Source organism: Cyanistes caeruleus, chromosome 5 (genome assembly GCF_971803275.1).
Source record: "Cyanistes caeruleus chromosome 5, bCyaCae1.hap1.1, whole genome shotgun sequence".
Lineage (NCBI taxonomy): Eukaryota > Metazoa > Chordata > Aves > Passeriformes > Paridae > Cyanistes > Cyanistes caeruleus.
The window spans coordinates 77555956-77574311 of record NC_141705.1 but is presented as its reverse complement, the minus strand read 5'-3'; positions in this window follow the sequence as shown (position 1 = coordinate 77574311).

Here is an 18356-nt window from a genome sequence, read left to right as displayed (position 1 = left end):
TAATAGGTTCCTGGCGGTCGTGCATCTGGTGTCCTCAGCCAGGAGACCGTGACTGGCAGGCTCCCTTTCCCACCCAGGGACCACCAGCAATTCCTTTTGGACAGACCCTTCTTTTCCTGCCTCTCTTTTTTGCTGGCTCCTACCAGGGGAAGGGCACCAGGCTGCTCAGGTGTGAGCTTTGCTGGGCAGGTGCTGTGCAGAGGTTTCAATAACCATCTCACAAGGCTGAAATTCCAGCCATGCTCCCTCCCTGTGACAGCTCCAGCAGCCAAAACCTCTTCAGAGGGAATTGCTCCCAAGCCACAGACATTTACCCATAAGTGATGGGGTCACGAGTGGAAGTGTGAAGATGGGAGTAAATAGAAATGAAAAAGAGATTCAGAGGGAGAAAAGGACCTTGAGCCAGTTTTACTGCTGAGGTCAAAGTCTTGTGCAGCTTCTTGTACTGGGAGACAGCCTAGGGAAAAAAATCCTATGGACATAACTGGCCACACATCAGGTCTTGTATGTTTGAAGGAAACAAAATACATTTTATGTGATCTTAGTAAATTCCCAAGTACCTGAGTCGTTCCTGTAATATTTTGCTAATAAAACTTCTGTACATATTTCTTAGAAAAATTTAGCATGGATGTTGGTATGTATATCAATTAGCTGTGGACTTGGTCCACCGAAAACACGTTTATGAGAAAGATTTACGGCATGCTTAGGAATTCCCTTAAAGAAATAATGTGCAAGCCCCTCACATATCACTGCAGTGAAAAGCATAAAAGCTGCAGAGTATGTGTACATGCTGCAGATGTGTTTAATTTTACCAAAATCAATGGAGTAACTGTGGATTTGCTACAGTGCAACTTAACCACATTCAGTGCATGGAGTTTATAAAATCTGCGAAATTTTTTGGAATATTTCAGAACAAAAAATGTCAAATTATCTTTGTTGCATGGAAAATGTGTGCTTGAAAACTGTTTTTCTAGCGAGCCACAGATCTGATGCAGAATATAAACTACCTGTCTACTTGGAGCTGGATGCTAACCTGAGAGCCATTAGTCACCATAATCCTCTGCTCAGTGACAATATTGGATGTGCATGAGGGTGGATTTATTGCCACTGATGAGATCTCAGCCCGATCACCATCGGAATTCAGGCAACAGATGGTTCTCCAAGGAGTTTTCCCTAAGAAAGCAGTGTATGTAACAAACAGTGACTATATGTTTTTGTGTGTTTATTCACAGCATGTGGGTACATGTATATCATTTAGTGTTGCTCTTTTTTTTTATTTTTATTTTTTAATTGTGAAATTTTGCCTTTTTTTGGTGTCCAAGCTGGTTTTATAGAGCAACATTTTTCATCAGTTTTCATCATTTGCCATAATTTTCCCACAACTGCTCCAAATTTAAAGCTCTGGCACCAGACTGCTCTAAGAACATCAACTCCTGCCTCTATCCTTTGTAACATCACCTGTAACCCCATTCATCCTGAATTATTGCTGTCCTAAGTCTCACAGAGCTAATTAGGATATTTCCTCCATAGCTTATAAAAGCAATCCCATACTTCTAACAAGTGCCTGTGTTCCGCTGATTTTATCTGTGGATATAAGCTCTATTTTTAAGTCAATGTATTTTAGTACCATTACAAATGCATTAAAATGGCATTAATGACACATTCTGGCTCTTCAGCTCTTGGAACTTTGATGTGTTTGGTATGGAATTGCTCTGGTCAGGGTTTGCTTCTTTCGTGGATCATGCGCTTTTTCTCCTAACCCCATGGACTCTCCTTGTCACTAAAGCGAAGAACCATGGAATCTTTTAAGTTGGGAAAGACCTCTAAGATCATTGATTCCAATCACTAACCCTGCACTGCCAAGCCCACCACCAAACCATGTCCCCAAGAGCCACATCTGCTCATCTTTTTAATGCCTCCAGGGCTGGTGACTCCACCCCTTCCCTGGGCAGCCTCTGCCAGCGCTTGGCCACCCTCCCATTCTTTCCTGTGCAATATTCAGTGGGGAACAAGGACAAGAAGGCTGAAAAAAACCCCAGATGAGTTCCTGATTGCCTGATCAGTGTCTCTGTGAGCAGGACAGGGCAGAGCCCCAGCTCAGATGCAGCTTGCTCACGACAGAGATTGCAGCTCTTTGTGCTGCTCGTGGGCAGGATCCAAGAGCTGGGGTTAAATTACTGCTCCGTTATTTGGTTCTGGACCATTGTTTCTGTAATATAGGAACAGGCTGTGAAGAATTATATGGTTACTGGGTTTTAGAGGTAAATAAAACTGATGGGTGGGTGGTTCAGCAGCAGAAAAAGAAGCTTTTACAAACTTTTCTTCCTACTGGAAAGCAGAGGAGATATTTTGGTCTCTGTAGTGCTGCTCATTAAAATTAGTTGGAAGTAGTTGGTCTGGTGAGTTTTCCAGTTATAATGCACCTAATTCTACATTTTTTAAAAAAAAGGAAGATATTTCCATATTTTCCTGAGATTTTTCTTTACCAAATATGAATTCTTATGCCCAACCAGCCCTTAAAGGCCCCTAAAAGGTCATTTTCTCAGCAGAAGAGCTGCCTAAGACCAACACAAGCTGCCTAGACTCTTTCTGACTGGTCCAGAGATCCTGATAACAAGAGCAAATGGGCTAAGAGTAGTTGATATTCTCTCTTAAGTGCTCAGTACTGCAAGGGTTGAGGATTGGTGGAAGCCTGGGTGAGACATTTCCAGCTCAGGGCAGGTGAAGAAATCTGTCTCATGCAGTGGGGGAGGCTGGTGCAGCATCCCCAGGAGGCATTTTTATTCTTCAGAAATTCTGCTTGCAATCACAAGCTCCTTCAGTCGTGTCTTTTTTTTTAAGTTTTGGGCCTGACATTTATTTTGGATATATCCTACTTCAGTGGCATCTCAATATAGAGGAGATAAGAACACCTTGTACTTGTTGGCCCTTTGTTCATAGTGGAAGAAGGCCATGTGATGAGGTGTCAGTGCTACTTCTCTGTTTTCTTAACAGGGGTCACATATGCAGCTTTGCAGAGAGCACACAGAATAACTTTTTTCAGGAGAGCTGATCAAAAATATTACAACACTCAGCTGAGAATTTTAATGGGAAGAAATAATATTATCATTTTTTGACAGAAAAGCGTGGAAGGGGTCATCTGTGCCCTGCATGCTTTTACAGAAGTAGCGCTGCATTTCACCATCTTAACACTGCCTGCACCCTTCTAGCCTTGTGGTATATCAAAATCAAAACATGACCCTAATGCAAAAAGGATGGGGTGGATAGGAGGGTGAAACCCAAGTTCTCCTTGCTTTCCCTGGGGTCAGACTGGTTCAGGATGGCCCAGGGCTTGAGTTGGCCCTGATGCCAACCAGGCAGCCCGTGTCATGGCACTGCAGAGCTGGCCACAGATGGTCAAGGGAGCATCTCAGCCTGAGACCTGAGGGAACATCCCCTGTTCTCACTGGCTCTGACTCACCTGGGATCAGGCCAGACTGGTTCTCAGGTGCAGACCAGACAAACATCGTATTCATTTAATTTTGGCCATAAGTCAGACCTCTGGGCTGTTTGTATTATCTCTCCGTGCTGTCAAAACGCAATGAATCTTTTCCCAAAAGTCTAAAGGCTATAGTTTCCAATCTCTTTCCAAGCCTGCTTGTACTGTCTGGTGCATATGTTAAAGGAGTTGAGCAACAATTCTCACGAACAGCAATTACTGCTTGTTTTTTGGAGCCACCAGCCAGGACTGGTTTTGCTTCTGGTGCCTCAGCAGAGGTGGGAGTAAAACGACAAAGCTGAGATGTTGGTGTTACTCTCACCGTGACCCCATTTCATCTGTGCAAGGTTGCTGTGCCTGGTGAGTGCCACATCATAGCTCAGAGTCCTGCATTTCCCTCATCCCTGACATCAGGATATCAGTATTTGCTTGATGGAGCAGTGGAAATGGAAAGTGCATCCCTTCTCTGCATAGGTGATGAGATGGACCTTCATTAAAACACAGAATTTCCCAAAGCACTAATTTTGTAATGGCCAGGGAGTTGTGACTTGGGAGATAAAGGTGCCAATTTGCAGCTCTCTTTATTATATTAGTATTTATGGAGCTCTATTAGTTTTGGCTTTTTGGCACTTCCTTGACAGTTTGGAAAGAATTCCCACTGTGTAAGGAGAGACTTTGCATAGGTGCTGACACACAGTGAACAGCTTCTTTTAATCTTGGTCCCTACAAATCATTAAGGGCTTTGGTGCTGAGGCTGTGACAACTGGGAATGTAAAACTCGGTTTATAATGAAAAATCCCTTTTTCATTTTCAGTCAGCATCACATTGAATAATCACTGTAGTGCAATGATTTTTTGGGACTATTGTTTCTTGTTATAAAGGAAATGTCTGCTGGGTAATCAACACTCTGCTATCATCTCTTTCTCCCTGTGATACTGCAAACCTATTTGTGGTATTGGTGCCACAGCAGCAGGAATGGATGATGTCCATCTGCTGAGTCGTGATCTCCTTTCAATGCAAGGGAACTTTTCCTGCAGCATTTTATTTCCTGCTTTAAATAACTTCCCCATAAGACAGACATTCTTCTCTGAATAAATGGATAACAATGTGACCAGCATTCCTGCGAGTCCATCCAAGAGCTGCTCTCAGCCTAAAAAAATATCCTTAAAAGCTCTCACTTGTTATTGACTTAGTGGGAAAGGATTTGGCCCTGAGATGATCCTTGGGTGGGTATTTTTTGTCCACGTGGCAAAGCATCATAGTGCTTTTGACAGCAGAAAGATTTCCCACAGAGTGGATATTCCAGGGTCTGCCACCCTTGGCAAACAACATATTTATTAACAAAACAGTGTTTTTTCAGGATAATGTTCAGCACTTTGACCTTTCCCCCTCTCTCTCACACAGTCATTTTTCATCTGCTTCTTGCCATGCTGAAGAGTCTTCCACGGATTTTCTAGTGCTGTGTAACAAGGAACAGAAATTGCAGTCGATGCAGTTCAGGCCTGTGGGAATGTAAAGGCGTCTTTGGGTAAATAAACCAAAAATAAGAGACAATTCACGAGAAGGCTCTACAGGCGGTGGGAATATGAAACTGAGGAGGAATGTTGAGGGGAAGATCTGGGGGGACACACTGTGAAAATAGCCCATCATTTTTTTTTTCCTTCATGCCCACTTCTGTGGTCTAATGTGAACTCACAGATGGAGCCGTGTGATGAGCCGGCACCATGGAAAACATTTTCTGTACAGAAGAAATCCAGTTATTATCACATGCAATCAATAAAACTCTGCCTATGGATGTTCCAGACAAGACTTTTCTAGGCTGTTTTGTTTGGTTTTCCCCTGGGCTGCCTCTTTCCCCCCCACACCCACATCCACTGGGAGCCCAGTCCCCAGCTCAGGGACCAGCCAGGCCCAGCTGCTCCTGGACACAGGCACAGCTCACAGCCTGCGATCCAGGCTTTGCTCCTGCCAAGAATTCCTTGAGGCTGACCGTATGTGCTGCTGACTCAAATGGCAGAGAACACCCAGAAAAGCCTGGGAGCACATGGATCTCTTCCCAGGAGGGATGAGGAGGCCGTGCCAAGTGCCTATTGAATTCCAGGCATGTGCCATCCTCTGCTGCCGCCCCACTGCTGTTGAGCAGGCAGGATGAAGCCGGATCTAAAGAAGCAGTTGTTGTGGAGTCAGGCTAAGGATTCTCTGGTGGAGGTGGCTGGGATGACAGATGGAAGAGGGGGAAGCATGTTTTCTAGACACACTCCAGCTTTTCCACGTCTTTGCTATTTCTAGGATCCGGAGCATGAAATTTCAGCCGTGAAAATATTTCTGCATCGAGTTTACGTCTGGGTTTTATCTCACCTGGAATCATGATCTCCTTACTTTGTATCCATCAGCTCTTCTGGATGCTCTTTACCCATTTTTTTGCCCTCTTTTCACTTGCAATAAACCAACTAAGAAATGAACTCACCAGTAAGGAAGGTTACTCTTCAAAGTGCATTGTTATATTTCATTTATAACCACAGTAACATTTATGGTCTCCATGAGCTAGGAACTAAAAGAAATACGTTTTTATAACCAGGTAATAATTATAGTGTATAATAATTCCATTAAATTCACTAGTAATCAGTAGCTACCATTCACTGCTAAAATGCGTATTTTAAGGATGAAATGGATTTTTCAAACATCACATATAGGAAGAGAAGAATCCTTTAAGATGTTAACTCTGAAAAATGGTAATGCTAATATGGGATGGAAAAATTACCAATGCAGTTAGGTGAAAGAGAGCATAAAATAATAATAAACAAAATCTTCTTATTGCTCTGATAATTTTTTTTTGTTGTTTTTTCAATCATGCCTCCTGCATGACCATTTTCCAGAGAAACTCATTGTTCATACAGAAGTAAGCCTAGGACAAGCAGTTGTGGTGTTTGGGTCCATTTTCTCATGAGGAGACCAAACTCTCTTTCCTTTCTCTTGTGAAGAAATATCTCTGATAGTGGAAAGAATGATTTATATGGAAACAGCCCTAGAAAAGACATAAACCTGCTTCTTTTCCCATACACTTATAACAAGAGTAATTGCTACATTTTGATGTCAGTGTAGGTAGCAATTTGAGTCTTATGCCTTATAATTTGAGAATGTTATTATAAGGTGGAGAACAGAATTTGGAAAATGTAACTGCTGGCAAAATTAATGCTGATCAATGCTAATATCATTTTATGTGTTTTGGCTCTTCACCATCCTGGGGAGAAAAAAAAAAAAAAAAAAGGGAAGCATATTATGTAGTTATATAAAAAAAGTCACTTCTTCATCAGTATAACTCTGTGATGAATAATGTGCACAGGAACTCAGGAGAGCTCTGGAGAAAGTGAAAATAGAACCCAGTGTACCAACTCTTCTGCGCCAATGTCTAGACCAGCAACACCAGCATGTTTTCACTTAAAATAATGTTTTGAGACAAGTACTTAAAAAGGAGGAAGAAGTCATGTGACAACAAGTTAATGGCCAAGAAGGGGAGAAAAATAGTATAACTGGTCACTTAGTGTGGACTGTTTTTTAATATAATTAATTATAAAAAATATAAATATAACAATAATATTATAAATACAATTATAATATTATATATAATTCCTGATATATATATTAAAAACTCTAATATTTGCCTATATATCAGAAAAAATAATTTAGGACCAAAAAACTGAACTGCACAAGCATCAAGTACATTCCTGGTGAACCAACACCATCCTAGTGGGCCTGGCCAATGGGTATGCATTGATACCCTTCTTTGGGAAACTGCTTGGCCCCATTTCTCTTGAAAAAGCAGTGGTGGATGTGGCCTCAGGAAAGAGCTCTCAGGTGTTCTGGTTTTACCCTGTCTGAGAGTCATGCATGTTGCCTGGGCAGACTTGGCAAAGTGAGGCTTTATGTGGGGCTTTGAGAAATATTTTCAAAAATGCTGCCCAGATGAAGAGTGAGACTCTTCTACACAGGAATAATGGCTTACCAGTGCTATCATGAGCAGGCATTTTCCAGCATCTGAACTGCACGGCATTAATGAGGTGCTGAGCAGCCAGCTGTAATAGAGCAGCATGTGGGGAGCTGATCCTCAAGATTTATGATGCATCTTTTGGTCTCTCTTTGGTCCATTTCCTTAATCATGATGCTGATTACCGGGGCAATTGTTTTTAGCTCTCATTTTGTTTCATTTTACTTTCCTTGGAAACCGTAATGGACCCTTGTTGAGGTTTTTTTTTTTTATTCCCTTCCAACCTTTAAATCAGCTGCTCTTCTCCCAGGCAGCCGCCGGCACGGAGAACACCTTGCAGGCACTGTTGTGTTAAAGGCACCCAAGTGTGAAGCAAAATAATTAAATGGGGCTGACATGGCTTTCAAAGGGGTTTGCTGATCTATCCATGACAATTAGAGGGCCTCCAAGCCTTGCCCAGCCACTTGCAAGCAGGGCAAGTGTGTCCTGCAGAGAGGCTTTTAGAACATTATCCAGCATCAGACTCATTTTTGTTGGGTTTTAAGGAGGAAGCAGCTGGCAGAAGTCCAGACTTTGAGGCTGGCTGGAGAAGGGGAGGGAAAGATCTGACTCAGGAGTCCACTCCCAGTTACTTATTTTTGGTTTTTCACTACAACTCAATCTATTTTTTTGCAGCTAACGGGTATTTTTCACTCCACATAGGCAGTTGGGGTGTATCCATCATGCCAGGGAGAGCCACAGCAGAGCAGGTCAGGGGTGGCACGGAGTAACCCCACTTGGCCCAAAAATCAGCATCCTCTTGTATGCAGCAAATGAAAGACAGAGGAAGAAAGAGTTACTGATAGGGCTAAATAACAAGTGAGGCTGAAAAATAAGGTTATGTGCTATAAATCAAATTAAATACAGCCCTTAAGCACTGACTATTAATTACATGCTTGAATTGAACTGTATATGTTACTCATCTGTGGGGCCAGTATGATTGCTCATCAGACTCTTACCGAATCCAAACACAAGCTTAACTTCGGGAAATTAAAAACTGAAATATTTTCAGTGAAATTCCTGATACAAAGAATCTGGTGTGAGCATCCAAGAGGGGACAAGGTGCCTGCAATGTCCACTGGGTGGAATTTGATTTCTTTAGTCTAAAACCAAGGCATTTGTGTATTCAGAAGGGGATGGCTTAGGTGCACAGGGAGGGAGAATGCATTTATCCAATGGTATATTGGAAATATGCTATACATATACATAGTATATTGGAAATATACATGGATATATAATTTACAATTTATTTAATATTTTATATATATTTAATTTATAATAAATTATGGTATAAAGGTGCATGTAATAATTTCTATCATACTGTGATCAAATCAGCAGCAGTAGCACAATCAAGGGTGAAATGCTGCTGTGGCACAGAGCTGAGAGAAGTTTAAGACAAAGCACTGCATGTGGGATTTCACATCTCCTTAGATGTACCCCAACTTTTGTTGTCAAACTCCAGGCACTCCAGACCATGCATTGGAGCATCTGCTCCCCTTCCTCAGCCTTTCTGAAATGCAGTAAGGCAAAAAATGTTTGATAAAAAAAAAAAAGAAAAAAGTGGTGAATTACTAATAATTTAGGAAGATAAAAAATAACCCAACTTCTAAAATGTTGCATTTTGTTTGAAAGGATTCCTTCTTCATTTTAAGTCATGTAATGACTACAGAAGTTCTGAAGTCCCAGCTCCACAAATTCTGAAGTGATTTAAGCAAAGCTACAGTACTCTCACTTTCTGACAGGTAACATTCAAACAGTAACACACTGTTGGAAGAGGTGCCTGGTGCATTTGGCAGGAGTTAAGCAGCTAATGTTTTATCAGCTTGGAGTTAATGATATACACACAATTAGTGCTTCTGCCTGTGTTCTCACAAGATTTCCAATATATCACCCTGGAAATGTTGTCTGATTTGGTGTTGTGAAGGGACTCTGTTAATTCAAGAGCCAGCAAACTTAACTAAATGTTCTCTCATTATACATGTGTGTTTTAATGACAAGCTGATGGGGCAAGGTAGAGAAAGGCTGAGAAAGGAGACTGCAGGAGTTTGTGGGAAGTGTTCCCTCTGCTCCATCTGCTTTGTGGCACCTTTCCTTGAAGGAAGAGAGAGAGAGAATGGAGATAAGCCTCATCTGAGCCTAAACTCTTTTTCCCCAAGGTTCTTCAGATAGGCTGTGGTCATCCCCCCTGTGGGAGTGTCCGTACCCCTGTGAAATTCCACCAGCGTCAGATCACATTCAGAAGTGCCTGGGAATGAGAATGAAACCTGTGAGGTCTATTGCTGCTTGCTTTATTGCACATGCAAAACTTCCTTTAATGCTGGTGGGACAGCTGCAAAATGCACACATGATCCTGTAGATGTTCCAGCAAAGTTAATCAGGAACAGAGGGCAAGAGAAAAAGTTGACCATTGACAACTTTCCTTGTTATTTTTGGTTTTTTTAAGTGAAGTTACCATGTAAGGTTTGTGTTTCAGTTTTGTTTGTGGGAACAAGGTGTAAGTGCACCCAGAAGTCTGGATTCTGGCTGAACCATCTTGGGGGGGCCTTAATGGAATATATGAATGTGTTCTGCACAAATGTTTTCCTTCCCTACACAATGGATCAGAACTCAGATCTTAAATCGCATGCTGAACCCAACTGTGGATCAGGATGAATGACTGATGAGATTCTGTCCTTATTTACTGAGCTATTTATTCACCTATCAGGAGCTTGGTATCCAAAATTAACCGTGCCACTATAATCTCAAAATCACTTGGTAAGACAGTAGGAGCCCTGGGAGTTATTTCTCTTGCCGAATCGCACGCTTGTGCAAATTGGTGTTTCTTACGTGCCGTGGCTCTAATTTGACTGGAGTTAAACAGCCACAGTGAACCCCACGTGGTATGAAGGACAACTAGTGAGTGAGTTCAAAATGAACATTTGCTGATATGTTATGCCTGCACCAGCCCAGTGATATGAAAAAACAGCAGATATGATAAGGAATGTGAGCCCTTTGCTGGAACCTTTGCAGTGGGGTAAAGCCTTTCTGCAGTCAGATGATTTTGGGACGTGCCTAAAACTCAGGGAATGCAAGTCACGCTCTGCTTGACTCCAGAGAGGTTGCCATTAAGTCCTGGGAGAGGGAATGGCAGCATTTAGAAGACATTGGAGATAGAAATGGGATTTCTCTTGGCCTCGAGTCATGCATATGAAGCTTCATATGGAAGCTGCTGATTTTCTGTGCTCTCAAGCTGCTGTACTGGGCAGGCCAAGGACACAGGGACTGCAGTGTTCCCATCCCTCACTTTGTGCTTCTCATTTCTGTTCCCTGTTACAGACATGTGCTACATTTCATGCAGAAGCAAGCACAGACTGCAGGGAGCAATGCATGTTGTTATTGTTTTATAAAACATTGGCTAATGATTTACTGTGAGCAAGCATGACAGCTTCTTAATCTTCTGGGTGGCATCATAGCTAACTTTCCTGCTCTCAGTGCTCCATTCACTGCTTGGCAATTAGTGCCTGTTCCTCTGAACTGCTGGGCAACCACAGATCCCATTTAATTCCGTGGAAATTAAGCGCAGAGCTGCGCGGTTCCTCCGTGTGCCTGTCACAACAGCGGTGCAGAGTGCCACTTTCAGGGCAAAATAAACAAATAGTGATATAATGAATGATACAGTCATGGAGTCATTAAGGTTGGAAAAGACCTCTAAGAGCATAAAGTAAAACCATTGGCCATTAATCACTAACATACATTAATAACTCACTAGGCAACGACAGCGCTTGTGAGGAACTCGTGCTGTCAAACCCATCTGGAGGAGCTTGAAGTGAGGTTGCCAGCCAGGACACCCTGAGCAGTTTTTTCCAGGATGAACACCCCAGCTGGCAGGTCACACTGAGCTATTCACTCACGTCAGTATTGGTGGCAGGGCCAGGATCGGTGGTGCTCGGAGAGGCGCTGCAGTGCTGGGCTCATGGCCTTGTCCTTCCCAAGCCCACCAGGTTGGGGCAGCTCTTGAAATCAGCCAGCCAAGAGGAGGGAAACCTCGTGGCAGCTGCAGAAAGCTGCTTTTGGAGCACGTTAACAAGCCAGAAGGTATCTCCATGCAGACATTTCTCCCTGGTCTGTAACAGCGGAGCGATTGTCTCACACTTCGCTGTGCACTACACATGGCCAACAACTAACACTATTTAAAGAAGCAGGCAATCCTCCTTCCCAGAAGCAGTTGTAACACTGTGAGCAAATATCCACAGGGAGAAATTTCCTTTCCTGCCTTTTTCCCTCTTCCTTTTTTATTCTAGTCTAATCCGAAGCACTGCAGATTCAGCCATCTATAAAAAGCATGCCCCCGAAAGGAATTCGATTTATTTTTGTGAAATGAATGTGTGGCTTTTGTTATGCATGGCAGGTATGGTTGGAATCCAAGTAGGAAAATTGTATTTTACACTACAGGCCCTTGGGTAATGAATTAAATGGTAACACCAACATATCTAACAGTGAAAAATGCCACACTGTGGAGACACTTTCAAGAAAGCTGAGTACACAAACTGTGAGAGAAGAGCAGGGAAGCTTTTCTTCTGTTTGTACCTGCATTGTTTGGTGATATTCACTTTTTTTCCCTTTCTTTTAAGGAAGGAGATATCTGTGTTAGAATAGAAGCTGAATTCTGGTCTGCTTTATCTATGTGGCATCCTCAGACACTGCTCCCTTGATTGTCCAGCTCTGGCATCCCCTGGCTGCATCCCAGACACCACAATGTGGATGGGGAAAAAATGCAGGCTTGGGACTCCCCCTGCAAGAAATTCAGAATGAAAGAAAGGTATCCAGAGCATGAAATCAATATATAGGAAGGTTTTTTAAGTGGTTCTGCATCTGCTTTATGCCAACACTTTAATGAAGGTTTGGTTTCTGGTTTGGTTTTTTTTTGGTTTTGTTTCTTGCTTGGAGAAGGGCCAATGCCAAGCCTGGCTGAGCATCCATGCTTTCTCATTTTTAAAATTCAGTAAACTTGCAACAGCAGTTTGCATTTTGGGGGGTTAATTTTTCTTGAAAGAATTTGACTTCAGCAATTGCATCCTGGAGCAAACCAGGCTTATCTCCAATTTGATGGTGGTTCAGAGCATTGTCCCAAAGTGCCACTTACCCTGCAACCTTTGGGTGCCTGGTCACTGGAGCCAGAGGACTGCTTTCAGGAAAGCATCTTCACAGTATTTCAGGGATTATTGACAACGTGTGCCTGTCTTCCTTGTATACACCCACCAAAGGAAAATCATCCTCTCCCCCCTCTTATCCTTCTTATCCTTCAGGATGGCTGCAGGTTATTATAACTGCTTTATTATAATGGTTTATATTCATGTGTCCCTCCATTTGTGAGTCAGTGCTATCCTCCAAAGTGACACTTGGTTATTAAACATTAATAATCTACAGCAGAAAAGCAAAGTTTTAGCACTAGGGTCATACAACAGGCTATTTAAAACAGAATCAACAGTGTATTCAGGTAGGGCTTTGTTTCTCTCTCCAGCACTGGGGACTGTGAGGAGGGATAGATGCAGATTAAATTACACTTTCTAAATTGTATCTTTTCATATTAATAAGAAAATTAACTTCAGGAACTGAATAAATAAAGAACAGGTAAGGGATGAGTGATAGAGATGAGACATTGGACTTGAGACTCCCTGTGTAAATAAGAGAATTACTGGCAGAATGCTCCACTTTTCCTCTCATTCCCATAATCTTCACACTCAGGCTGTTACCAAGGAGAGGGGAATGAACCAGGATTTCCCATCATTGCCCTTTTTTATCCTCCTACTTCACAGGGAGCTCTGAAAGAAATCATAGGCTGAATTTAACATGCCAGCTGTACCAATCTGTGGGCAACCTTGCCTTCACCAGCCAGCAGCGTGGCCTTAGTGGGAACTTTTGGATTCCCTCTTATTAAAAACAGCAATGGACTTTCCAAACATGTCTGCTCTTCCAGGACTATTAAGAATACATCACAGCCCCAACACTTATTAACTATACAGTGCCTTTCATCCAGGAAGCTCAAAGAGAGAAAATCCTAGCCCACATCCAAGTTTAATGTCTCTCTTCAAATATATGTTTTAACTGTGTTGGCAGGTGGAATACCAATAGACCTGGACTGATCAGTCTCATTGTTATTTCTACTCAAATCCAAAGGAATTTTATATTGCAATGAATGTTAAGGGATTTTTTTTAAAAAATAAATTTTCAATGTAAGTTGAAGGGACATTGTTGAATGTTAATCTTGACTGCAAGCTCAGTATTTTAAATTTTTACTCTGTTTTCAGTTTTTTTCTGTAGGTGATCAGACAACCCAACACTATTTAAAAGCAATTTTGTATTTCTACTTTCCAGGGCAATAGTTATGCTTCAGTAAGTTCTTTTTCATCTTATTTACCAATTACAGTAAAATATTGCAAGATATCTAATCACAAACAGAGGGGCATTTAAAAAAGCAATATTTAACTTCTCAGAAACCCAAATGCTTTCAGTTATCTCAAAAATAGACTAGGAAAGCTGTGTCAGTATTTTATGGAAAATGAAGAACAGGAGTCTGCTAATTCTTAATTTATTTCGTTTTTAATCCCTGGATTTCTGCCTGGATGTTGTTTCCTGTGAAGCATCCTCATCTCCCCTCTCATTTGGTAGACATTTCAATGCATAAAATGGGAAGTGGCACAGGGATTTCAATGCAAATGGGACAAGAAATATGTGGTGGCATCTCTGCCTCCAAGTTATGGGGCGTGTGCCTGTGTGTGTCCAAAAAATTGTGTGAGGGAAAACGAAAGGGGAGCACTTCTTTTGCACAAAGAAGTTGACTTTCTGGAAAGCCTTCTCACAAAAATATTAATTTTGTCACGTAGCCAATGTTCTGTCAGAACACTTTGGATCCCATGTCTTTTAATTATTCCTAGTGCTAATGAAAGTCCAGCTCTGTAATTGGTGTAATGTGAGACAGGGAACAATCCGAGTCCCAGCCTGAGAGTTTGCGACGCTGAGGGGACGTGGTTTCATTTTCTGAACTCAGGACATGAGTTCAACACACCTATTGACAAGAAGAAAACTGCTACTTATAAATGCTTGCAGATTGAAGCTTTAAATCTGAAAATTGAACAGTTTTGATCTGGAAATCATTTGGAAACAATAAAGTGCTATTTTCACAGCCATTTCCTAGAAATAATCAAGTCCCAGTGTTTAGAATTTTTAAAAATAATTTCTTATGACCATGGAGAAATGGTTACTTGAGTTATGGTGATCTGGGAATGATTTTTTCTGGAGCTTAAGCCAGAGGTATTAGAAATGAAAGACTGGACAGTGCAGCAATACTGCATGGGAACTTTTTAGGACAGGATTTGCTAAGGTCTAAGGTAAACCTTACATAGGAGCACCAACAGACCCACAGAATTTAGCTTGGTAGCTCCACATATTAAGTCCTAATGTATTATTGCCCATTAATGAGTCGTCCCCTCATCTATGGAGCAAGAAAGTAGGTAATTTCCTTCATTAATAACACTGGAAAAGATGTAACACTTTTAAAGTCATTTTGCTGAATTCATCCCACATTTTAAATCCACACTTTCAGAGCTTGCAGCTGACCTGGCCATTAAGCTCTGCTAACGTTTGTTCTTCCCACTGTGCCAGGGCAGGAGCGATTGAGGGCATGGGGATGAGTACAGCGCAATCTGTTTTCAGTATTGCCACCAAAGCTTGGAGAAAGGCTTTCCAGATAAATTAATTGCAAAATGAAGCTTTTTTCCCTCCACTTCAGCCAAAAAAAGTGGAGGGAAAGAACACATTACACATCATCTCTGATAATCCCGGTATTGTCCTTATGTTTATTTCTTCTTTTCTCCTTGATGAAATCCAAGCTTTATCAGAAGTAGGATCCTGGTTTTGTAAGCAAGGGATGTTATTTTAGGAAGTGTTGGTGAGTCTGCCTCATGTTCAAACAGCTGCCTAATGATTTAGCTTGTCGTCACACACTGAACAAACTCTTAGCGCTGAGCAAATCGTTGTTATCTGATTACCTTCATTGCTTATCTGCATGATAATTTGGGAATAATTTAAATATGATCACCATTTAATCAACAATCATACATAACATGAATACGATGTTTTCTAATTTTGTTTCCATGTACAAGTCGCCTGCAATGTCTCCTATGGATATGAAGATTAATTATACATTAATTAATAGCTATTTATAACAAAGGTCATCAAATTAGTTTCTGTGACCTCATTACTGCATTGCATGCAATCTAATTAACTGATTCAAAGGTTGTTTCAAATGCCTGTTAGAATGTTAAAGTGTCTGATCCTCTATATAGGTACATCTGACATTTTCTAGGAAATGGAGGTAGATTAAGGGAATTTACTTCAAAAAACCCACAATATTCTACTCAGGTAACAGTAACTAGGATTCAGATATTGAGCACATTTCCCTGAAAAAAAGTAAAATAAGCCCTATTTTTTTTTAAGCTTTAGTTTTGGATTTGTTTGGGTTTTTTTGTTTTGTTTTATTTTGTTTTGTTTTCTTTAGGAATCTAGAACTGCGTCTGTTTCTCTTTGAATTTTCCTGGGTAATCATGTATATAACTATGAATGCATGAATAAAATAACTCAATGCATGAAAAAAAAATCACAGCGTGCAACTCACAGAAGAGCAATAGTGAAGTGACACTGCTGAAAAATGGGGTTTCAAAGGACAAAGAGTTACATAAATGCAGGCAGCACCCAGTGGAGTAATAACACCTGGGCTCAATCCTGCTTCACAAAGGAAGTCTGTGGTGGCTGCACTGCACAGATGATACTGGCACCAGTTCTGGTGCAGGTGGGGGTTTTCCTTTTGTGTTCTTTTTGGCTTTTCTTCAGGGGTCATTTTTTTTTGTCTTTCTGGAAAGTCGAAATCTTAAAGTGCTTTGGAAAAGAAACAGCAAAAAATATCAGAGCATGGCTGAACATCTGGATGGGGAGAGGACATTTTTTCATTCCAGCTTCTTACTTGTCTGCATTTAGCCATAGCATATTAACATATTTATGCCAGGAAATTCATATTAATAGCACTCAGCTTATCTGCCAGGAGCAAAAAGCAAATGGATGCAGAATATAAAGGAGCAACACTAGTTGTAGGATTCAGACCCCTGTGCCTAAAAGAAGGGAACAACACAGCCTATTCTTGCATCTGTTGGGGTTGGCATATCAATGAAAGGAGAATTTAGCCCTTGCAGTTTAATTTCACAGCAAACATTAGACCTATCTTGGAAGGAGCCTGTGTTAAATATTAAAATGTAGCCAAAAGGTTGCACAAAACTAGATTATTTGGCATTCTCATGCTTATAAGTTTTATTTTTTTTTTAATAAGGTAATTGGAATTGATCGCTTGATTATCGTTTTTGTTAGAAGAATCTTTTTCCCTGATAAATAAAAATCAATGCATCCCTGAGATATTTAATTTTTTTTTTCTTAAAAAACCCCCTTTCTGATAAAATCTCACGAGTTTGTCAATACTCTTAATGGTTTGCAGGAAAAAATAAAAGAGCTACTCTCACAGGAAGATAAACTCCCCAAGCCTCCATCCTGGGGATAAAAGAAGCACTCCCATATGCTGATGTTTTGCTGTTTCACTGCAGATCAATACCCTGATCACAGCAGTGATGGTAATTACAGAGCCTTTCCTCTGGGAGCTGAGGATCCTCTGCTCCCATGGAATCAGCACAACTCAAAAGCCTTTGACGTCTTCTGTGAGGCTTTAGAACAGTGAGAAGCAGGCAAACAGACCAAACACAGCCTCTGTTTTATGGAGCTTCTCTTGTTTTCTCCTGCTTCATTTTACACACCTTTGCTAGAGCTGGAGTGCACCAGCCTCCTTCTCTGAAGCTAATCAATGCAGAGACCTTGTAAAAATAGCCCTTTTTCTCCTTCCTTTTTTTTAAAATTAAATCTGTAATCAGTTTAGGTTCCTGCATAATGCTTTTTAAAAGCAGGAAAAATAGCTCCCCTCACCTTTTTGTCTCTTTTAGAAGTGTTTTCAGAAAAGTAGATTTATTTTTTTTTTTCCCCTGAAAAATCCAAAGGTTTAATGTTTAGGAGGTGTTTGGCCTTGCATGAAAAGCTAAATGGCATTTTCATTTTAGCATCTGTATTCAGAAACATAATTTTTTGCACTATAAAAAAAACACTGGATGTCCATGGGGGACCACAATATTGATATGGTGGAATTTGATACGGTGGAATTTGGGACGATTCTGTGTTTCCAAGTTGTTTTTTATCATGATTCAGAATATTTTAAGTTGCTTGTTTCTTTTTTTATTTTTTTTCCTTTGGTTGGTTTTGTTGTTGTTGTTGGCTGTTTTAAGGAAGATAAACTAGAAAAGTTTTGATCAGTTTTGTCACAAAAGAAATTATTCCATGTGGCAAATATCCCTATCACACCCTCAGGAGTCATGTAGTGGTCTGTAGGATTTCTCATCCACCACAGAAACCTGTTTTCTTTCCAACCTCCATGCTTTGCATTCCAGACACTCGAGAGCTGGGGCTCTAATGCTGAGTTTGTTCTGAGAAGTAGCCATGATCTCTTCTAGAGCTATAAAAGTAAATCTGATACAGTACTCTTAACAACCTGTAAGTCCAAATATTTAGTTGAGGTTGGCAAGACTTTCTCCCCTAGAGGAAAAAAAAAATAGTTTGTGAAACTGGTAACTGCTGGAAGCAGTGAAGTATTTTGATATGTAGAGTCAGTAGGTAAATGAAAGCTATTCTAGATGATTTGTTTATCATGCTTTTTGATCAAAAGAAGAAGAAAGTGTAGCAGAACCAATACTTTCAAACGTTTTCAGAAACCCTATTAGTTGGGTCTGA